The sequence below is a fragment of the Neopsephotus bourkii genome, unplaced genomic scaffold (assembly GCF_033783945.1).
Source record: "Neopsephotus bourkii isolate Nb327-2 ecotype Australia unplaced genomic scaffold, CSIRO-AGI_Nbou_v1 NB_795, whole genome shotgun sequence".
NCBI lineage: Eukaryota > Metazoa > Chordata > Aves > Psittaciformes > Psittacidae > Neopsephotus > Neopsephotus bourkii.
This window is the reverse complement of record NW_026901291.1, coordinates 2,883,953-2,904,503: the sequence shown is the minus strand read 5'-3', so window position 1 is coordinate 2,904,503 and position 20,551 is coordinate 2,883,953. Positions and strand designations below refer to the sequence as shown.

The 20,551-nt window shown below is 39.3% G+C and overlaps 1 protein-coding gene across 3 annotated transcripts in view; it reads left to right on the top strand.

Moving 5' to 3' along the window:
• TMEM132C (transmembrane protein 132C) overlaps positions 1–20,551 on the top strand; it is a 203,685-nt gene that overhangs the window by 153,629 nt on the left and 29,505 nt on the right. The window lies entirely within an intron of this gene.

Here is a 20,551-nt window from a genome sequence, read left to right as displayed (position 1 = left end):
TTTTTACTTCATATTACTTATTGCAGGATCAATTAGGAAAGGTGTTTTCATAGGAACTTAATTAATCGTCTGCTAAGCTGCTTTTGAAAACCTCCTCCATTAATCACAAGTAAGTCAGAACTTGTCAGTTAAGGTGTAGAAGGCAGGTTACCTTGCTTTCCTCATGTTCCCGCAGTTTGTATCCTGACACAAGCAAATATAGCCAATTATATTGATTTTACCTCTTGAGTAGATTAAAAAGCAAACCCAAAATTGTTCACCTTTCTAGCACGTGCACACACACAGATCCCACTGAAGAAGGCTGTATGTTTGTGTCCAACACGAGTCCGTGTTTTAGGAAATCTGGCAAGAAATTTAATGCTTTAAATGTATAATATGTATTTTTAATACTATAAAATTTTACTTTGGCATAGAACAAAGTAGAAGACCTACGTATAAGTTCATTGTTTGATGCCAGGAAGACACATTAATATTAAAGGAGAACTCCTTCATGGGAGCAAGATGGGGAATCAATGGTTTAATATTTATGCAAGACTGTCTGGATCCCTGTATATAAAACCAAAGTGGTAGTCCTTCAAAAAAGTGCCTGGTTTCCATGTATCTTTCTTTATATTCAGAACTCAGCGTATTGACAGTTCTGCTGCATAAGTAAGTGAATGCCATGAAAGATGCAGAGCTGTGACTCAGCCAAAACCACTTTTGGACGTTTTTATGTATGCTTGTTAACTTGCTCTCCATTAAAACACAGAGGATCAAATATTTAGCACATTTGAGTATGATGTTCCCTAAAGTAAAGATTTTTTAAGGTATTTCTTTGTAATGAAGTCCCTGTAACACCATTTTAAAATATGGACCTAAATAAATAGTTTTTATCCCTGCACACTCTTGACTTCCCACTGTAAAGCTCTAACTGCTTCAAGGTCACAGAAGTGCAGAATTCTCCCTCCTGTTAATCTTTCAATCTTGAATTAAGCAGGATGCAACAGGCACTGGGAATGTTCCAGAAGATAAAAGCTGAGGCTATATAAACCCATCCATTTCCTGACTTGATTATGACAAACAAAGAAACAGGTAGTCTACGTATCAGCTTTTCAGCTGACAGGTATTGTGTCAGATCTTTTAATTATGAATCACATCAAATAAACACTGTGAGTTGAGGGAAACTTATTTGATGTAAAACCATCCTATTATTGTTAATAACTGGGACAACTTAAATGAACTGTGAAGCCCTAAATAATACCATGAAGTCAAGAGGTTTTATAGTTCAGTTACAAGATGGAGTGCTCTGCGTGAAAGACCAGAGTTCTAGTCTTCTGTTGTTAAGGGAGAAGCAGTAACTGAGATCACTTGTATACCTACAACTTCCATCAGGGCAGGTTGCAATTGTTTAAATGAGGATAGCATTCCCCTCTTTAGATTTATGGTGGCTGTAATTCCACTAAAGTTTGTGTCATTGCTCTGTATTTATAGCAGATGAACTCAGGATCATGCATACCTGCTTATAAATTGGCTGCCTCACGTAGTGCGTTGAGCTGTGACTAGCAATGTTCATCGATTAATCTTATCTGTTAAGAATTGGCTTTTTTGTTGTCTGCTCATCAGGAAACAGAAGCAAAAAAAAAAAAAAAGAACTGTTGCTCATTGATCTTAAAGTGGTCAGAAGATGCAGACAACATAAAGAATTCAATATGGCTCAATTTAATGGTGCCTTAAGTCCCAGTTATCATTTCTACAACCCTTGTGCTTTTGCTTCTAGCTTCTGTTTTCCTTTTCCTTACTACAAACACACACAGTCCTACCTTTTTTCAGGAAATGAGAATGGATCAATAAGGCTATCTCAGCTGGCTGGAATTAATTTTTCCATTGGATCGAGTTGTATGTCATTTTCTGTGCAGCACAACAATATGTATCATTTCCTCTCCCAGCATCCCTCATATCTGACAATGCTGTTGAATGGATTATTCTGAGATTTTTAAAATGCTGAGGAGAGCTGGGGTCAGCTAGCTTCCAGATTTTTAAAGATCCCTGACATACAGAAAACTTCTGGGTTTCTTTGCTGATTTTCCTGTCTGTAGTAGAGAGATATTAATATGAGCCTTAATAGATGTGCTTCTCAGCCTTGTCGGGAGAGATATCCTGCAAACTAAATGCAAAATTGCAGAACAATGATAATGAGCATCAGACAGCCAGTGACTCAGTTATTGGATGCTTGGTGTTGTGGTAATACCTGAATGCTCCCCTGAACACTGAACAGGAGTGTGTCACAGCACCAAATGCTGCACAAACAAATGACTGACAGGTCAGAAACCTCTAGAATATTCTCAGTCTGCAAGCCAAGCTAATCAAAGTCAAGGTGTTGTTCAAGGTTGGATGAAAGTGAGCTCCACTAACAGGAAAGCAGGGACAGCACAGCTGACACTGGGACACAGGATGCTGTTAGTCTGTGCTGGATGCTGATCACTTGCGTGTGTTAGCAGAGTACTGCTTGTGGGCTCTTCCTTCTGACAGCATGGCACAGTGCAGGGCTGCATGGAGATAGTCAGGTGCTTCCATGCTGATTCTCAGCACTGCAGGTTATCCTGAGTCAAGCCCACATTCTGCTGCAGATTATTTTGATACTCTTTCATGGCACTGCGTTGTCCAGAGATTCTTTTATCCTTGTGATTTATTGGGCAGGATTTTGGACTGCTTTAAGTATTGGTTCCGGTTTGTGACACTGCTCCATCAGAAGAAGATATCTTAAATAACAAGTTTATATTTGAAATGACAGCTGATTAAAATTTTCTTTGTTTAACACAAGCACAAAGGCAATTTCACAGCTGCCATACACATGTGAGCAGAGCCCATGCAGAGCCAAAATGACTAGCCAGCAGAAAGCAAGCTCAGAACCCAGTTGACAGTGCTTAAGAGGGACATTCCAGGGCTGTGTATTTTGATGCTGTAGCTGTTAAGGACTGTATTCACCCTGTGTGCCCTCCCCTGCTGCCTTCACTGCCAGATCGGATAGAGGAGGGCAGAGAAACACTTCTCAGCAGGAGATCTGTTTCAGAGGCTGATATTCAGCAGAAGTTTGCAGCTGAAACAGAGCTGTAATGTCAAGGCAGAAAAGTTACCAATTTGTAAGACTGTAGTGTGTTTGTTAAGCAGTTCAGACTTTGACCATGGCCAGCAATGGGGCAAATGCTGTGTCTGATTCTGAACCTCCCCCAGCACTGTGAACGATTGGAAAGAAAGGTAAAAGGAAATGGAAGAACATTGATGACTTTGTTCCCAAGGTGCTGGAAGGTGAATTGAACACAGCAGTCTTGATTGTTAGATTATGCTCTATACTATGCAAGTTCACTTATGGAAGTACTAGTTTGCATCTGAACTAGTGCTTTCTCATTAGCTTTAGGTAACATTCAGTTGTCTTAACTGATAAATGTAAGTCCAGGCACTGCCCAAGCTTATTCCAGGAGACAAACTTGTTTACCCTAAACAGTGAACGGTTTCCACCTTCGCATGCTGTCACTTAAGAGTGACAGGCTGAACCACATCTGCAGAGCAGAGCAGGTGTGTCTGCAAACAGCCAGCTTGAGCATGAAGTGGGTTAGCTGTGACTTACACTGAAGAACAGGAGCAGTTTCTGATAGTTGGCAGCTTCTAATGATGATTTTGATCCATAAAGCTTCTCTGTTTCTGGGGATTACCTCATTCTTCACATTCACAATCAGGTGAAATACTCACCTAGCAGAATCAGGAATTGTTTAGGCTGGACTCTTAATGAGGCTCTGAGGTGCTCCAGCTTGGACAGTGAACCTGTCTAGACAACAGGAATATGCTTTACTCTAATGGAAGGTAATGAGTGAGCATGAGGGGAAAAATAATCACCAGGACTTTTATAAGCCTCAGTGTTATAATGAGCTACCTCAAGCATTAAAAATACTAGCAACTTTTCACCTTCAGTTTGCTATAGATGCATGTTTGCCTTACCCTGCTTTCAGTTTACATTCCCATATTTAGCCAGACTCTCATCACTGAGGATGTTTGTCATGGAATACTTTAGGACTATCTAATTCAAACTCAGTAGTTCTGCTTGAGGGAGGTAAAACACTAAAAGCTAGGACAGGATTCAGTACAGTCTTGGAGAGAAAGCTAGCACTCTGCTTCTGGCTCTGTTTGTGTAGCAGCTGCTAAAAGGACGTGGGGAGCAGCGGTGGTGATGGGATTTGAACTATTCATTGTCCCAGCACCAAAAGGGTACAAAGAGCATACCAGAGCTTGGACTACTAACAGAATCTACTTTGCTAAGCTAGAGAGGCTGTTTTCAGGGGTCTTTCTGCAGTGCCCAAGCTGTCCAGATCGATGCACATATGCTAAATGAATTAACAGACCCAAACTTCTACACTGTGGCAGCGCCCCATTGCTGTGGTGTGTGCTTCAGACCATAGTTAAACTGCAGGGCCTGGCAGTGGGAATCAACACAGACTGTGAGCCTATCAAGATTGGTTTTCCCCTCAGAAACAAATCATGGCTGATATTTAAAGCACCAGCACCATAGCACGAGCATCAGCAAGCCAGCACATTGGCAAGAGAGGGAACTTCAGCAGCAAATGGAAACAGAAGTACAGCTGACATTAGTCAGGTCCCAGTCATCTAGTTTGTCCTCTGTATTTTTTTCTCTAGCAAAGCTGATTGTCTTTCTGCAAGATTTGTTACCTCACAGAACATTAATCTAGGCTGTAATGATGTAATTTATGGCTGTAATTTGCTTTTGGAAATCCTCTATTACTGAAAAATATCAACAGTACGGTTTTACTAATTACAGTAGTTGAGTATTGAATGGTGACTGCAGCTGCCAGGATTAGTGACTGTGTTGTACTCTGCTCTCCAAGGCCCTATAGGACCAGAGCTGTGAATGTTTTGAAGTGGTAAAATTAGTATTTCGATTAAACTAAATAAGTGTAAGAAAGTAATTCAAGTTCACTGGAGAGTTTGAGAAAATGATAGAGGGAAACATTAGCCTTTAAATTCCGTATTGGAAAATCACATCAGTGTGTAACTGCACCACATAATGTGCTTACGTATAGTATGGTTCTGCAGCATAGCCTGTTTATCTATACCTTCTACCCCAAACTACTTCTGACAGGTCAAACCTTCAGGTTCCTCATTAATATGCCATTGCAGAGAGAACTAATTGATACCTTCTTTTTCATTAATGTGGAGATTTTGTTACCTTGGCATAGCACTTTTATTTTCATTTGCACAAGCCAGATTTTACCAGGGCTTAGCTGGGGAAAGAGCATGTGGACAAAATCACCTTGTGTGATTTAAAGGTGAATTCCTTTCCTTTTATGTCCTGAAACAGTGCACAACTGAATGGAATCCAAAAGGCTTGGTATAACCTCTTTGTGATCTTGAGTTCTCATTTTGGAGAGCTAACAGAAGGTAGAAGGCCTCCCGCTGCATATATTATGTCAGTAGAAGAAACTAAAGCGATCAGTCTAAGACCTGGATGTACTTTGGAATCATCTTGTATAGGGTACTACACGTCTGTCTGCCAATACCAAGAAGTTTTTATATGGCTTGAAGCTTCAATTGAGCCAGCAGAGAAGACTATGTTTTAGATTCTGGATCTGGGACAAAATGTCAATTGCAGGCATTGAAAAGCAGTGACTAACAGCGGAGCTGCCAGCTGGCACGAGGTATCCTGCGGCATATGTTTTAAGAATGCCTGGAAGCTTCAGGAGTGAGCTTCGTGTGGTAATAAATAAGTCATTGGAGACTCAGTAATTCCTCCTCACTGCTCTTACCTCATTCAAAGTATGGGCTGCTCATTAAGGACTGGGAAATTCCGATAGGCAAAAATAGGAATTGTCCGATGGACTGGGAGCCACATGTCTGGAGTTAGTTTCTGCCTTTTTGGAATCTTTGGCAATACTCAGGTCCACAGCAGTTCACTCATCTTTGCAATGGACACAGTAGTTAATATTTCATAAGTTATTTGGTTTATGGATCATTCTGTGCTGCTGATTAGAAAGGACAGTTCCCTGCTTAAACATGAATGTCAGTCTTCCTCTACTCAATATTAGCAATGTTGTTCTAGTCCAGAAGAGTAAAACGTAAGTGAAGCAAGGTTTGTGGCTAGAGGTGATGTCTTTTATTAGGCCATCCAACAGAGTTAGAAAAAGCAGCCATGCTTTTAAGCACACAGATCTTTTTTTCAAGCCACTTTCAATTGAGTAAGTTGCTGTGAGATGCTCAGATAAAGGTAATGTCACTGTGGTTGCTCCAGGTTATACTAACAAATAATAATACTGCTTTAAACAAATTGATTTGATCCCTTTGTCCTTCATATCACTGACCTATACAATGGTCATAACAACCTATTTCAAGGATGTTTCTTTAGCCATGACCCTCTAGCCAGCATGATATTGCAAAGCAAACCCTGAAGGTAAAACATTTTTCCTTGAATAAGGAGGAAGTGATTTCATCTGTGATTATATATACCTTATATATTTACTTTGCCTTCATCTAGATATATGCTGGGTTTACTTCCTATCTATTATCAGGCTCACCAGTCTGTTAGACATGTATCTGATCAATAATTTAATTTTCCCATGTCACTCTCTCATCTTTTTAACTGTAGTAAGTTTCTGATGTCTGCTCAGCATCTGCTCTCATTAATGTAATAATCTCATTCCTGCCCTCTATGTGCTTTGCTTATGCAGACCTGCTATGAAGTCAGTGAAATCAATAAACTATTTGAAAAGGAAGAACATTCTAGCAAGGATAGGAAATGATAATGACTGTTTTCTGCATTTTTATTACTACTTCTCCATAGCAGACCGTAAGAGTCTTTGTTGTGTCTTACACATTTTGCTTATCAAAAATTGAAACTGTACTGCCAGAATAAAAGAGCAAGAAAACATTTTCTTTTCCTGATTTGAAAGTGACTAAATTAAATCAAAATAACATAGCAGAAACTGCCTGCTTCACTTCCACTATTGTTTAAATAGTTCTGATATCCACAAACTTGAGCTGAGTGCTCATGTGCACTCCACAGCCAAAAGCTGAGGACCTTACATAACTTGTAGAAGATGAATACTGCCTATTAGAAGGAGAAAGTAACTCATTAATAATCCATGACATATTAATCTACACAAATAAAACAAGTTCACAACCCTCCAGAGCGGCCATAGAAATCATGCATGTATCATGCACAGTACCCTGTTACTTAAAAAAAAGAAATTGTTCTTGGGACTTAATCCTTAAAGTCCATAAAGCATTTAAAATTGCTTCACCTATAGACTATATAGGTGCACAGACTGCATGCCACCCCACACAGTGCGCAGTGCTGTGCCATTCGCTTGAAGCAATCAGGCTAGGTAAGATTTTACCTCAGTTTTCCAAGGTTTAGTCATCATCAGTGCAGGCTTGGAGCACTGTATAAAACTCGGCTCATATTTGATAGAATCCGGGGACTCCAGCTGAAATTCCAGGAGTTGGCACTATATTTTCCTTCACTCTAAAAGAGTTTCAACTTCTGCTGTAAACAAATGGAGTAAGCACGGTTGCCCTTCTGTAAATGGGGAGCTGAAGCACAAAGAAGGCAGACTGGAAACAAGGTAATCCAAGGAGGAGGAAGAAAGAGGTGATCCAAGTGTCTAATTAGACGTATAGGTGTTTAATTCCATTAAAGATGCTATAAAGCCTGAGCCATCCATCCATGACTACCAGGTATGACACAGGACCTACAGGAGAGCTGTACCCTTACAGAAGAGCATCTGGAGGCCAGGCATGATACCTCAGAGCATGTAAATAGCACTCTGTTCTTAGGCACTTCAGTCTTTTCCCAGAACTGCAAATTGTGAATTGGATCTGTTGGGAAGCACATCCTCAGAAATACACCTATGTGGATCTCTTTAGCATATCGTTTAATTTATCAAACTATACTTCCTTGACATCAGTAGCTTTTCCTGCTACTGATGAATAATGCAGCATTACAAGCTGAAACAATTAAAAAGTGTACATAAGTATTTGTAAACATCAGACCCTCACTGTAAGGCTTCTTTAAGCTTTTCTTGACTCCCATCATTCAGAAACCACATTAAGATTTCCATCTCTGCTGCCCAGCATGACTTTGTGCTACTGCTGTACACTGCGTCCTTACAGGCTCCACCAGTGCCAGTGATGATGCTGGTTTCATATTGACCACAGTGAACATCTGCAACATGCTAAGGGATAAACAACAACAAAAGTATCAGTGTGATCCAGATCACCATTAAGTGGCGGAAAACCCTTGGTATCTGTCATATCTTGTTAGCATAACAGCCAATTAAATCAATCTGTTTTTTTTCTGAAGATAGAAATGAGTTATAGATGAAATTAAAAGTACTGCCCCTGTCTGCCTAAAATCAAGTATGTGGCTTCTATTAACATGGAATGTCTCCTAATCTCATTTCCACTATCATTGTGGGTGTATTTGTATGCACATAGATTACTCACATATATACATGTAGTGTGTAATTGTGTGTGCATCCGTGCATATGCCCTAATATGCTTGTATATTTTTGATCTGCAACTGTCTATTGATTACAGCTATTACAGCAGTATTATTATAGATATATAGCCAACTATATAACAGGGCCGCGGGTTTAATTGGACTGAACATGGGAAGAATTTCAAATTGCTAATGAAAATTGCCTTTTTACTACCAGCTATATTCCCACTGTCGTCACAGACAGGAGACATCACCAGAGCTCTGCTGGTTCTGCCTAATGGTGGAGCAAACCCAATTTAACTGACAGTCCATTTCCAAATAACTTCCTTGGACTCATGAAAAAGGAAAGTAAATGACTGACAGATCTTGAGCCCAGAAAATGCCCTTGAATTGACAAATTTCACATATTAATCCTTTTGCAACAAAAGAGAACTGTAAGCCATGAAATTATTTCAGCAAGAAAATACTATACAGCTCCATCCATGGCTGCTTAAGCATCCATGAACTATTCCATTACAAGATCACCAGGTGGCTATTGCCTTTCTCTTCCATTCAGGCTTTACCAATATTTCCACTCCCAGCTGTGATAAACTTAATAGGACCATTCAGCAATGGAGAAAACATGAGAGGTGTTCATCATAGCTGAAGGCTTTCTCGGTCAATGATTCCTTAGATGTTTGAGTAAATGAAAAGCTATTTTTGTGATTACAAAGGATAGAATGTGTTGCAGTTTCTGAGGCCATTTTATTGACATAGCTTTTGGTATCTGTAGCAAATATTTATCCTTTCCTGGGAAGGCAGTTAGTGGCTACAGTCACTGAAGTAATAGTCTTAATATGTTACTCTTGATTTTTCAAGTGGCTACTCTTCTAAGAGTGCTTGTTAGATAAAAAAATATTTATATGACTGCGTATTTTAGATGTTGTCATATGTCTACTACAGATGAAATATGCATAATTTATGCACTACATAAATGTATGGAAACATAAGCTTTCAAGAGAACTTAGGACAGTTTATTTCTTGTCTTCATTAGGTGTAAATGTATTCATAAGTATTCGTAAGTATACTTACATCCATAAGTAGCAGTGCTCTAAAGCAACAGTGGCAATGGTTCTCAACTGTGTCTGTCTCAGAATAAGGGCTTTTAACCTGTCACTTTACAGCTTTTCATCTGTTTGCATTTTATATGCTCAAAATAACTGATAGTGGTGCTGGAGGTGGAATAGCTCAGGTAATCACTCGCATTTCAACCCATAACTACAATTTTTGCTCTCTAGATAATGTATTTCCTATGTAAGTGCTTTCATTTCTAAGTCGATTTAGCAAAATAGTGGAAGTAAGGAATGAAATTTCACCAAGAGGAGCAGGTAGTTTCCTGTGTTACACATACACATATTTTAAAAATATCATTTTTTTTGTTTCATTTATGTCTAAGTATAGAGAAATAAAATGCAGGCTTCTGCTTCTCATCTTCTTCAGTCGCCTTTGTGTCTTTATTCTGCATTCTAAGTGGTTATAGAAAGATGAAATGCGGGCTTCTGCTTCCCATCTCCTGCAGTGGTCCTTAAAACTTTTTCTATGTTTTAAGTGATTCCAGAATTGTCCCCTTTGAAGTCATTTTCAGTTACAAACTCTTCCTCCACCCAGCAGGAAATACCATCTTTCTTTGAAAATGCATATTGGCCACTGGATCCTGACAGATCTGCTCTAATAAACAGGAAATAGAGACAGCTTTAACATAATACTTGGGCTGTTCCTAGTTGAATTTATTGTCACAGCTTCTGCAAAACAGAGAGGCCCCCAGCTAGAGACTCAGTTACTGTTGATACACATTGATCATGACAGACACTTGCAAAGGACACACTGTGCATTTGCCACTTTTAAGATGGTACAGGAAGGCACAAGCATGAAAACATTCAGTTGTTTTTATTTCATGTCCTTATTAATTTGCAGTTTCCATCACCTATAGGGTTAGATTATATAGTAAGACTTCTGTTGGAGTAATTTAGGGTGGTACGAATGGTTTGAAGCTATTTCTTGAGGACTTGACTCATTGAAAGCAGTGTTGACTGCAGGTGTAATACATCATCATGCGTGAGCTAAGCATGTTACTCTGCCTGGTTCAAGCAGCGTAACAGTTCTTGTGACAGGTGGAAGAAGGAATTTAAGACACTCTGTTTCACTCTAGTTGCTGTCTTCAGTCTTGGGGGAATCTGCCTGACATCTCTTTCCTTGCAGAAGGCTGCTGTAGGGAATGTCTCTCCAGCATACTTGGTAACTATAGTTTAGTTCCTCACATTTTATGTAGCTGGATCTGCTAAGCTCCTTCATGGATGCTGTCTGTGGGAAAAGGACCATACATTTCTCATTCCACATTGCTTTATGCTAGGTAAAGACAGGTTGTAAGATAAGACAAAACAAAGGGTTTATATATAAAATAATTAAAACAGCCATAAGAGATCAAATCAAGACCCATTTAGCCAAAATGGCATTTGAATATTTTATAAATAAAAGTAATCTGATTTTATATGTATATAACATTGGGATTATATATTTCCCCAAATCTTTTTTGAAAATGAAATAGAAAGAAAACTAGAACACTTCAGTATTTTTTGAGCATTTTATTCAGCAAGAAAACCAAACCCAAACTGTGTCAGATGGTGTGGAAATGATTTTTCTCATTCCTAGATCTGTTCAGAAAACAAGAAGAATCAGTTACTCACCAAGATGTGCTGAGAATCAGTTGATCTGGTTGCTCTTTTTTACTATTTGGGGTGGAAGCAGTCTCTTTTTACAGTCACTGCTCAGCATATTGACATCCAGCTATCATGTGGAGCTGGAATGGGGTCACTATTATGGAATTAATAAATACAGGTAGCATTAATATTCAGACAGTGGAACCTTACTGGTAGAAGTTTTAATGGAAACGCTTGAATCCTGATTCCGTAAGGGAGAGGAAATAAGATTTCTTGGTTAGTCTCAGTGCCTGTGGCAAACTATTACAGCTCTGACATGAAGCTCTGAATTGGCATTATGAACTGCATGTGATAAACTTAGTATGACAAATACAGTAAAGGAAATATTTGGTTCAGAAACAATTTTTTTACAAGAAATATGAATTTGATTTTCAGTTGGTCAGAAGCAGCAGTGACAGGACCTTTGGAGGTGTTACACCTGTCTGGACCTACTAGCTAATAAGGTTTCTTTATTCCCTCTACTTTCAAACCCGTAGGAAATTAAGAGACAGAGACTGGTTATCCCTCTTCAGCAGGTCACAGAAAGCTACCTTGTCTGCTAGTATAATTGCGGTTTCCATAAGCTCTGAAGAAAGGGCATTCGTTAGCCTGCAGCTTGAAGCAAAATGTCTCTCACTGTTCTTTTTGGAGGATTAATCCTTATTATAAATAGGGTATGTCTATTGCTCATTTTTCTGCTAGCCAGAATACTGTTCATGGGCTTTGCAAATGGGAACTTTATGCTGGTCAGATTTTACATTTTTATTCAAAATCATAAGCAATGAGAAGTGATATCCTGTTGCCATAATTATCTGGGTAGAGTCCAGACCTCTGTACCTGACCTTAAGTCAATGTGGCCTTTGTACCGATACACAGATCTGAGTAATGGCTTTCTAACATTTTCATTTTACCTCGCTGACTGTAAACAGAGGAAAGCAATTAAAGGCATGGTTAATTCTGTTCAGCTTCTCCTTTTTAAAGAGAGATGCTCACTTTTGAGTGATGATGGAATTACATTTAGCAATACAGCCTTCATCCGTTAAATCAAAGTAATCATTGGCTATGTTCCCTTTTGCATGTTTGAATGCTAACAGTAGATTCACTGCAAGGAAAGTGTAGATTAGTCATCCAATAATCCAAAGATATTTTTCTGCATCCCTATCCGTTAATATATTCTACATTCCCCTTTTCTATCTGCAGAGCATAATTTATCAGACTCAAAAATTCCACTAGCAGGGTATTTGAAAGCTGCACAAACAAGGAAGCAAATGGAACAGTTTGTTGCTAATGTAGGGGGCCAGTGAGTAAGATTTATCTCAATATGGAGACTGAACAGAGACAAGATCATTGATTAAAAAGACATTGCATTTGCAGAACACCGAGTTCCCATTTTGAAGACACTCAGATCTTTGTCATAAATTACATGGTTCAGAAAAACTACAGATGAGGTTGTGCTGGGTCCAGGACATTTCCATGCCAGCTGAGTGCCATTTGCTTTCTCTCCTTCTGGCCTCGGGAATCTGCTACTGTTTTACCTGTGTAGTGATGATGGTCAAAGCCACTCTTCTGGGGGGTGAGAAATACGAGTCTGAATCCCTTCCTTATGTCCTTGTTTCCACATTTCCTCCATTTAAGACTCGTTGAGACCTACAGACATCATGTTGATCAAGGTCTTCAAACAAATGTTGTGCATGCTAAGGACAGAACAATGCCAGTGTCCACCTTTGAGTCTTCCCATGGGTAATGTTTTATCTGTTTGACTTCTGCATTATTTGCTCTTCAGGGCAGGTATTGTCCTTAATTTTTGTGCCATGTACATTGTTGGCCATTTAACAAAGATTTAATGAAGAGAAGATACCTTGCAGTGTTGTCATGTGTCGAAAAGAATTATCATCCAAAAGAGAACCTTTGAGATCCTTTGTTACGTTGCCTTCATCAGAAACAAGATTGCAGAAATGGCAGCTTTTATTGAATAAGTCTGTCTCTTTTATATACACATTTTGAATGGCCTAATTTTTCACCACTGTTGATTTGTTCATTAGTTTACATTTCCCCTTGCAGTATGAATCTGAGAATCATGGAGTAACCTGGATTCCATTTAGATCCATATTTGAATACTGAGGGATGGATTAAGTAAGCAGGTTGTTCCCCTTTGGGTTTACTGCTTAATGGCATTACACAAATTCTTTTGCAGTGTGATAGTATTCATGAAGTAAAAGTTACCATGTTATAAATTGGTGAGGGAAGCAGAGCAAGATTTACATGTGATGGGCAGTACAAGTGGAATCATAGAATACTTAGGGTTGGAAAGGACCTTAAGTGAAAGAAAGAGCAAATCATATTCCCACCAACAGAATTTACCCTTCCCCACTGCCTGCTATGGAGTGACTGCCTCAGGGGAGTCCTCAATCGTGCATTCTTTGGTCTGTAAAAACAATCCTGTTCTTCTGAAATGTGTGCTAAGAATTTGCAAACAGAATGTCAGCTTCTTTCCTTTCTTGTATATACTGTCCATGAACGTGGAGTTTCAGAAAATCCAGTTGACAGAAAGCACAGTGTATAATTCACTTTTAATCATAGGATTATGTAGATAAACAGCCTGCTGCCTAACAATGTTATTTTGTTAATCAGCTGTAATCTTAGTAGTATTAATAACTCAAATCTGCAACCATTGTGTTATTAGACCCACCGATCAACCTAACAGTTGTCTGCAGTGCAGTACAGCCCTGTGCTTCGCTCTAACTAGGATGCCCTGGAAACTTGTGATGCATAACTTAGTGCTCATCAGTAGACTATTTATGGTGTTTGCAACTGGCGCATGTGGAGTTTACTTTCTATCTCACTCATCTCCATCTTTTTCTCTTGTAACTGTGTTGCCAAGGTGTCACTGTTCATCAAGGGTGATGGGTTGAACAGTAGTTGGAAGCACAGTACAGCTCCTGGAGCTCTCCTGCATAGGCATTGTCTCCACTGATTCAAGTGCTGTCAGCAGCATGCAGGGACTTGCTGGCTTCTATCCTTTTTCCCTAAGACAAATACTGGTTTGATTTTAAGGCAGGCAGTGCCCAACTGCCTCTTTTCCACAGACTTTTTCAAGAAACTTTCCTTATAAATTAAAACGTATTTGGCATAACTGTGTCATTCCTTCAGGTCTACAAGCATAGGTTTGTTACTCATGGGGTGGTATGTTTGCGTGAGGGAGAAATCACAATGCTAAGCTATGATTAACATCATTCTATGAGATTATACTAGGAGAATTTTCAGCCTGTAAACAGGACCATTCTCATGACCTCGGGCTCCCATGGATTTCTCTTGATAACACCATCTAATCGGATTTACAGTTTAATTAAACAGCTGTCACTTTGCTTCCTCATTCTGCTGCAATTTAATGTTGAATTAGTTCCTAAATTAGTCATGGCTGAATGCTTGCCTTCTTACAACTGAGAGGTTGGATGAACATAAGGTTTACTCTTCAGCTAAATTCTAGTAACTAAGGCTCATATCCTGTATTCTTGCTCTTTGCACACAACTCCCACGGACATCAGTGGAAGTTCCTTGATTGTAACAGGGAAGGAGTAAGATGTGAGATTCCTGAAGAGTCAGCTGTAGTATTCCCTAACTTCAAATGACCAGATGTGAGCACACGCTTCTCCTCAGCTCTGTATTGAATACATTAGCTTTATGGATGTTATTTTCCCTTTCAAAAGAGACTACTGATTTTTATGAAAATCACTTCTGCTGAGTTTTGGATGAAGTAGCACAATGAGTGCTGCTGTGGAAGAAAATGTTTAGACCAATACTACTGCTAGTGGACTTTATCCAAATTAACTCTGATGGAACTCTGATTCCTGTAGCATGGTGATACTTGCACCAAGCCCTGTTAGAGCTGTCTCACTGAGCTCAGGTCTTAGTGTGATATAATGTAGTGCCTGCCTCCCTGCCTGACTCCAATCTCACCATTTTAATTCTTAGATGCCAATTAAATCTCTTTCTGATCTACTCTAATGTAATAGCAAGATTTGTAATGGTGGTAACTTGCTGCAGACATACACAAGGGAGTTCCAAACCACTAGGCTAATAGAACTGTGAACAGTGGAAGCTGCTCCTGCAATGAACATTGTGTACCAGATTTGCTGTATATATGTCAGCAGAGAGGCTTTTCTTTATCTGTGGTAGGTATCAGGTTGTGACCTCATGCCTTCATTTCTGAAGCATGCTGAAGGTTTGTGTAGACAGGTATAATTCTGTGTCCTTGATGCAGAGCCTGATGGTTCAGGGCCATTGCAAAAGCTGGCATTTTGAGCAAATATAGTGCTGATTTGAGCTAGTACACAAGATATTGTCTGGGCTGGGAAAGAGTCGATGTTTTGTTAGTGGGTAATGAAAATGCTATGTTCAGTAAAGACATGTACTCAGTTCTGCTTGTGAGATCTAGCTTGATGTTAAAACTCACCAATAAACTTTTGAAGTAATTTCTTACACAATTCAATGGTTTGTTTTTGAATATCTTCTTTGATTAAAGCCTATGTCTAACTTCTGAAGTCTTCCTCTAACCATTAGAAGAACAAGAAAAAAGGTTCTTTAGTGCTACTGTTTGCTAGTTAAATATGTTTAAATAGTAATTATTTCCTTCATATGCCTTATTCATTGAAGGGATGCCCTGATAACAAGAGAGAACCATTCTAATCAGGATTAGGTAGTCCTTCATACAAAAAACCCAACCCTCTGCAATATCAGAGTCAGATGTTGTTGGAATTCGGTCATTGTGCTGCAGAGACAGTTTGAGGCTTCCGCAGAAGTTCAGAGCTCAAATCTCCCTTTTATGTCAATAAGAATTGTATGTATAGTTCTTCATTTTGACTTTGAAATGGCAGCCCTTGCTTTTTTACAGCTTGTAATATGCTTACAGAAACTTCTTTCCAACTTGGATACTGATGCTTATCACTCATCCTTTTTCTGGTTTTGGTGGTTTTTTTCAGTTTACACTGCTTTCCCCATTTTTTAATCTACAGGAAGCAAGTCCAAGCATTGCTATCAGATGCTTTCAGTCTTTTGTCACACAAAAATAGATTTGATTTTGAAACTTGAGTTGCTGCTTGCACAGAAAGTAGATTAGTTCTTGGGGGATTTTAAAAATTAAAGAACATGGAAATGGCCGAGATAGTATGATTTTGAAAAGCATCTGCATTTTAAATGAGTTCTTAGTCTCTCCAAAGGTTTCTTAGTAATCTTGTTTGCATACTCCCAAATTAGCTTGCAAACAGAATACTATGTTGTGTTTAAAAATAGAACATAAATATCACCACCTATATCAGCTGTTGTGTTTCCTGTTCTAATGTGAGAACAACTGTTTTCTTAATGTTGCTTGACATATCCTTAATGATTCAACTTCTATTTCTGCTTATCAGTGGATAATCAAGGGTATTCCAGAAGGTGCAGAATGCAAGGGAAATGGGTTCGTTGCTGAATCAGAGCCCTCTTGTCTGTGGTGCACGTTCAGAGAGCTCAGCATTGCAGAGCAGACGGATGGACAGAGTTCTATTTAAGCTGCTTTTATTTCTGACTTTCAGTTCAGCTTTTGGGGAGCCTTGGACCATGGATCCTTTCATACATTATTTAGAGTTTTCTGCCTAACAGCTTGTGTATGGGTGCAGACAATGGGTCAATTCTGTGTTACATTAAAGCCTTTGGCTTTATTGCAGCAATATAAAGGAAACACAGAGGAGGCAGAAGTTGTGCCATAAGGCTATTCCGTATACAGGGATATAGGGGACACATTTTTCTATTTTAGTTCTAATCAAAAAGACAGTGGAATCAGGACTTTGTCCTTTGGCTTTTTTTTTACCTATCACAGTTGAATTGCATGAGGCACTTAGAGACTGAGTAAGGGAAGTGGCAGATTTCAAGGTTGCTTTTAATATAGTGTGCAATATATTAATTGCTTATAGTTCAGTATTTCTTAATCTCTGTAGTACTAATGAGTTATGAGCACTTTCAGTGGAGATGAAATATGAAGCTTTCCATCTCTGCTCAAAGCTGTAGGTGGGTGGCTACTGGTGGCTTCCCAGTGCTGAGCATCTCCAGTGACTGTGATGGTGCTAGCTATGAGGCCGTAGGATAACATCCACAATGTTTCCATCTCTTTTGTGAACGTCACAAGTTTGAAATTCCTGAAGTTCATATTGGGCTACAGAGAAGGGATGTAAAATTACAGTAGCCCTTAATCATGGCAGATGACGCCTTTTACAGTTTTGAGGGAGATGCATCTCTGAAGTAATTAATGGAAATAAATTCATTCAAATGCACAGTACTTCCTTTAATGAAACCATTAGCAAGGGGCAGAGGATTGAGGTTTCTAATTGCTGATAATGTGCCAGTAGGCAAATTTTCTGTCTTCTCTCCAGAAAGGTCTTGGGAAATTTGAAAAGGTTTCTTAACCTTTTTAATAATGGCTTTATATCAAAGCCACTTAGAATTCAGATACAGCAATAATGACCTACTGGAAAGAGAGAAACAGAAGTGAGAGATTATTACTTAACAATTGGTACATTAGCTCTGCTCTGTGTAGTGCAGAAAACAGGAATATCAGTGACATTTGCCTGCCAGGCTTTTCCGTTTTGAAGATACAGGTAATTTTGTCCAGTGAAGAAGGATCATTTTATTTGGGATAGGAGAAGCAGGATAGGGTTGTTTCAAATACAAGATACATAGGTTATCGTGTTATCACTCAGTTTTGGAAAAAAATGAGACTGATATAAAGGGATGGAGGGAACCACAAGAGGTCATCTGCTCCCTTTCCTCTTTTTCCTGACTCAACCTGTGTTATTTCTGATCCATGTCTACAGCTAATTCTTCCAAGATATTAGTCTAGTCTGTACATTTTCTTCTGCCACAGACAGCCTATTTTGTCAAGTCTCTACCATTTTTATAATAAAGATTGCCTTAATGTCAAACAAATCTTCCTTGCAGTTTAAGCCCATTACCTCAGGCCCTGTCCATGAACATGGAATGTAATTGATTCTTCCTCATTTTTTGGAGACTTTTATGTATATGGAGACAGTAATCATCTTCCCCCATAATGTTTTTTAAACTAAACAATCCCAGTTCTTTCAGTCATTCCTCATGGATCTTATTTTCTAGTCTTTGATTTATTCTCCTTGTTCTTATTTAATTGTTTTCACTTAAGAAAGTTTTTCTTGGCAGTAGAGTGCTCAGAATCAGACATAGTCTTTTTGCCGCAGCCTTGCTAGTGCTGAGTAGGAGCACCTCACATCTTACAGATGATGCTCCTCTGTATACAGTTTGTCACAGGAGGACTCTTAGGTTGATCTGGTTTTGGTTTTTAATGACAGCAGCATGCAATTGCTCACTTATGTTCACTTTGTGATCTACTACAGGTCCCAAATGCTTATCTGAGAGCCACTTTTCCTGTTGAATCTTTTCTGTCAGATCAGCTGTTCCTACAGAAACGAAGCAATCTGCATTTAACATTATTGCATCCCATGTTTTTAAACCCTATCTCCAGTACCAGATTTTAATCCTCTGGTGTTCTTGTGGTGTTGTGGTGCAGGCTAAGAGCTTAGCTGCAGCCTTGGCTGGTGGAGCAGCAAACACGATTTAGATGATGCTGCTGGCAGACTCGCCATCACCCAGGGTGATGCCAGAGCACACTGAGCAGCTGTTCTCATCCTGGTGATATGCAGGGCTGGGAAATCCGGAGCAGAGGATCAACATGCATGCCAGAGTGCCTTGTGGTCGTCTCTGCTGGGCTTCCCACTTGTCTTCTCTTCTGTATTGCTTAATATTTCACTTCATGTTGAAGCCACTGATTTCTCAACACTGCAGACATGAGCAAAGCTGAGCTGGAGGGAGTTCTAGTGACTCCCAGGCAGTCTGTTGAAAGCTAAACCTGGATGATGAATTTATTCAGCTGCTTGTGGCACAGAAGTTCTACCTCATTGCATAATCAGGTCTCTGTTTTTATCCTCTTGGCAGTGGTACAGGGCTTGTTTCTGGTTTTGTTTTGTGTATGGTTTTCTAATTTGTCTTGAACTTAATAAATTAGCATTAAATGCAGATATAGGTAAATATCCATGCCACAAGGTAGGTTTTATATCAGAAACTTGTTTCTATTTATAGGATTTCTCTTCCTCTGCACCTGTCTCTTTAAATTAGATTTCTCTATCAGTAATACGTATCAGTTGCTAAGGAAAAACTGAATCCGAATAGAATCATTTCAAAGCACAGCTAAGATAGCCTGAAAAGCTGCCCTGTCACTTCCACAAACTTCCTTGCTGCTCCTTCGCCCTTGAGTCCTTAGTTCGCAGTGTTTAACACCCAGAGTCACAAAATATAAGGCTTAAAGGGATCGAGGCAGAAGATTAATTTAAAAGGACATACAGCACTTGCAGTAGCCAAATACACAACAGAAAGTATCTTTAAACCTGCTTTTGGTGAACTTATGTGGGTTATTCAGTGCTTATTGCTTTGGAAGTCTGCAGAGAGAAGAGTAGTTGGGTTTGTGACCGAGTTCATTTCACAAATGTTGAGACGTGTCTGGGCTTATCAGAATGCCAATACATGGAAATAAATACTGGTGGAACAACCTCCAAAAGCCATGCATTTCACTACAGCACCCTTGCTCAGAAATGCTATGTACCTGGCAGGATTTGTGTTGGGGATGGCTGGTGGTGGTCTCCACCTTTGAAAGTCAGGAGTTCCCAAGAACGGCCTTAGGCTTTCCAATTTCCAGTAAATCTGATTTACTATGTTGGGTAGCTTTGTTTTTATGTATGCCATAGGATTTATTTAGAGTTCTTGCTTCTCTAAGAGGTTTGGAGGGTTTTTTAGGTTTGGTGGGATTTCTTATGAGAGCTGTAGGAGAACCTGAGAGAGACCAAGTTTCCAGATGAAAGCAAAATCTGACCAAGATTTCAAACTCATTAAGCTTTAATTGAAAACAGTATCCACAGCATCCATGCCTCATTTTGTTGCTGTTGGCATCAGTGGCTGGAGTCCTCATGGCTTTGGTGCTGAGGATTTTGCTGAATATTTTATACACTTTATAGAATTAGAAGTTGGAGTGAACAGCTAAGTTCTTCCTGCATTGGAATCTTGGGAATACAGCAATGCTGAAACAGTTCAGGAGTTAGAAGAGTTAGCTTAGCTGATGGTGCGTTGAAGGGCTTTTATATGCCATGGCCCAAGTTTAGACTTGAAATTTCCTTGTTATTTTCCCTGTAGTTAATAGCATCACTAACTCCTTCTGGACTCCTTACACTGCTTCATTGGCCATATCAAAGGAAATTAAACAATCTTGAAACAGTTCCAGGTA